Source organism: Lygodium microphyllum, chromosome 16, assembly GCF_053477565.2.
Source record: "Lygodium microphyllum isolate KBCC chromosome 16, Lygodium_microphyllum_v1.1.10, whole genome shotgun sequence".
In the NCBI taxonomy this organism is placed as follows: Eukaryota; Viridiplantae; Streptophyta; class Polypodiopsida; order Schizaeales; family Lygodiaceae; genus Lygodium; species Lygodium microphyllum.
Window position 1 is genome coordinate 108671763 of NC_141150.1, and position 3738 is coordinate 108675500.

A 3738-nucleotide genomic window follows, 5' to 3' on the forward strand; every position below is an offset into this window, starting at 1 on the left:
GTAACAGAGGGTAGGATGTACTATAAGAGTTTGGCTTCACCACCAGATAGGTTGGCCAATAATCTTTTCCAGCCACTGTAGTCTTCACATATGGAAGAATGCCCAAAGGCTTGATTCTGCTCTGATCCACCAGTCTGATGAGCCATTGGGTTGGTTGCATACCTTGTAGGCCTAGATCCTTCATTGTCACATCCGTCATAATATTCACTGATGAACCTCCATCAATCAGTGCATTTGCAATGAAGCAGCCTTCAATCCACACGCCAGTCTCTGGGATACCTGGATCTAGGAAGGCGTTAGCCACGTCCACTTCTTTGACAGGCTCTGGAGCTTTATTGGACTTTGTTGCTGTTGAGGGAGCAATCCTTAATCCACGTCTTCTTGTCAGTATACTTTTGAACCTTTTTCGACAACTGGGAGACAACATCAATAATTGTCGGAATGTAAGGTTTGGTTTAAAGGTATCTAGATCTCTGACCAGATCGTATTCCTTAATAGGATCCATTGGCTTCTCTAACCAGTTAGGGAATGGAGCAACACCCATTTTCATTTTTCCTCTTTCTTCCAACAGAGGAATCATGGGAACTTCTTCTGCCACTTGTGGCATCTCCTCCTATCTCCTGGACCTCCGGTCCTGTCTCTGTAACTGTCTCTGTAACTCTCTGTGGCACTGTAGGGCTCTGTACGGCACTGTCAGGCTCTGTTCTGTTCTGTTCTTCTGGTGGAAGATTGAACTTCACTGTTCTGACTGGAGGGTTATTTTCTTTCTAGATAGGTGGTTCCTTCTGCTTTGCACGAGTGATGGCAGCAACTTCCAATTCCACTAAATTGGAGGTAGGCTCTTGGGCCTTAGCCAGACTATCAGTAGCACTGTTTTTCACTGGGGCTGGGCTTGGACAGTCTTTTGCAGTGTGGCCTTCTCCTTTGCATCGACTGCATAAGGGCTTGTAATCCACTGACCTTCTGGGATTTGGACAATTTGGTGAGATGTGTCCCTTTTCTCCACATCTATAACACTCCACTTCTGTCCTCTGACCACCGCCAGACTGTCTTCCTCTGTAACTTTGGGAAGGAAATCTTTTGGGTCCGAAATTAGGACCAAACTCTCTAGGCTTGGGTCCAATATCATGTGTTGTCATTTTGGATTCGAGCAAGTTAAATCTTGCGTCTTCTTCCTTCCTTCTCCTATCATGCATCTCCTTTAGAGAGCAAATGTCCTCTGTATGGTTCTTCCACAAACAGTAGGAACAGAAGGCTCCAGGAATGGTTGGTTTTCATGTGCATTCAGTGGCTAAATGGCCTGCTTGATGACACTTACCACACCAAGTATTTGATCGCATCACATCTCTTCCTGCTTCTGCAACGTTGGATATGCTAGCGGTATTCACTTTCAGCGTCTGTAGCTGCTCTATAATCACATCCATCAACTCCTTTTTTATGTTTGCAACTGAGCTGGATAAGTAATCCTTCAAGCTTTCTCCTCCGGAGGTACTGGCAGGAGGGTTTTGAGGAGTCTCTGTAATCACTGCATAAACAGGTTGGGCTGGTACAGAGGGGTCTCTGTTCTGGTTCTGATTCAGAGCTCCTGTTTGAACTGTTGGCTGTTGGCTTCAGTTGGTAGGATTCCACTGTTGCTGCTGATTTGGCATGGAGGAAATTGGTTGGGACCATTGTTGTTGTGGTTGAACCACCATTTGAGGCATGGATTGTGGCCACTGTGGATTTGGTGCACTGTACTGTGATACTGGGGGCATCTGCTGGTAAGGGTAGGGGACAGTCCCTGGGACTGCATTTGGTGGATACATCATTCCAGGTATCAGAGGAGGTAGGACTCCTCTTCCTGGATTCATCGCCAATCTAGCTTCCACTTCATCGTACAGTCTTACACCTTCTGTTGCAGCTTGCACGGTGACTGGTCTTTGCAGCTCCACAAACTTACGGACTTCTGGTTGTAATCCTCTGAGAAACACTCCCTTCTGAATGCCATCATCTAGATTATGGTTAGTCCATCTCTTCAGGATGGATTCCATTCGTGAGACATAAGCTTCTACTCTTTCTCCAGAGGACTGACTTAGGTTCATAAATTCCTCTCTCATCCACTCTTCAAAACCTTCACGCCTGAATTTAGTGAGGAAGGCCAACTTCAGGTCATCCCATGTGCCAAAAGTTCCTGCTGCTTCTCTCATACCACTGAAACGCTGCACCCTTGAAAGTGGCGGGAAATATTGCCAACCAATGCTCAAGAGTTCTGGCATTGTTAGCCACACATGCTACCATAAACTCTGGTACATGAAGATCAGGGTCTTCATTGTACTCTCCCTTAAAAACTGGCAATGGAACTACATTCGCTGGCCTGTCATCAATATTTCCAAGACGGATCTGGCTTGGAAGTGGACCTCCAGGGCTTGATGTGCCATTGGGACTTCTGTAAAGAGTTCCGCAAGGGCGTCAAAGGCTTTTGCTTTCTCTCTTCTGATGTACCTCTGGACTCGTTCTAACGCTTGCCTCTTTATTGCGTCATTCATCAGGGGGTTGGCTCCACTATGTTGTTAGTGCCTACAGAGGGTTAACTGAAGGCTTCAGTCTCTGGAGGACTCTCTTGCCAACATTTCTTCTACTTCTTCCTTTTCAACGTCTCTGAATTCTGCTTTCATGCCACTGCACAGAGGAAGGTATTCGGTCCTGAAGGTGTCAAAATGCATACGTCTAAGCATTATGGTGGTGCCATCATCATAGTAATGCCAGCTTCTGATGGTTTCAACAGTGTATGTTGTAAAGAACACTCTGTCTACCAACTTCCAGTGGGTTGCTAATTGAACAAACAGAAGATTATCAGTACACCAAGCATCCCATGTATCTTGCTGTTGAGCATCCACGAACAAATTCCAACTCTTTTCCTTCTTGTCTTTGTGAACCTCTACAGACCAAGACTCCTGAAGCTTCTTCACAATCTCCCACTTGATGTTATCTGGAAACTTCTCAATGAATGCCAAATCTTCCATGGATGGTCATTCTCTCTGTTTCTGCTCTTCAGTTTATTCCCAAACAATTTGCCACCAAGATGCAAGTTTCTCCTGCTTCAACAGGAAGAGGAAACTGTCCACCACATAGAGCATGCATCATGATGGTGATGTGTTTCTACCATTGTGGGATGAACTTCTCGTGGAAAGTGGCTTTGATTATGAGAAACTCCAACTCTTCAGTGGAAGAAGGAACTTTACAAACATCCATTGAATTCTTCTCTTCTTGGCAATGCCATTTCCTTCATTTTCAGCCTCTTTCGGTGCTTGTTGATGGCAAGTTTCCCCGGCTGCGCACCAAAAACATGGTGCCCCGAGAGGAACACCAAGGAAGAGGGAATTCTATTGCAAGAAAATCTATCTTGTAACATCAACAAGCTTGTTTATCATGTTTTATATGATCACAATGAAGAAAAGAACACCAGGCACAACAAATCTTCATACAGCATCATGTAGATCTCCCACGGATTTGATAGAATCAACCATATTCTTCAATATCTTCACAAAATCCATCAATAAAACAAAGAAAGCAAAGGAATACACCATCTTTGAATGGAAATACATCACATAGTATTCATCTTCAATATCTCCATAGTCTTCTCTCTCAATCTCTCATATACAATCACTCTGTTTGAGTAGAATTAGCTATCTCTGACTCTCTCTCTCTCTCTCTCTATCAATAATACATCATATCATCACTACAATCTCTCAAAATCAC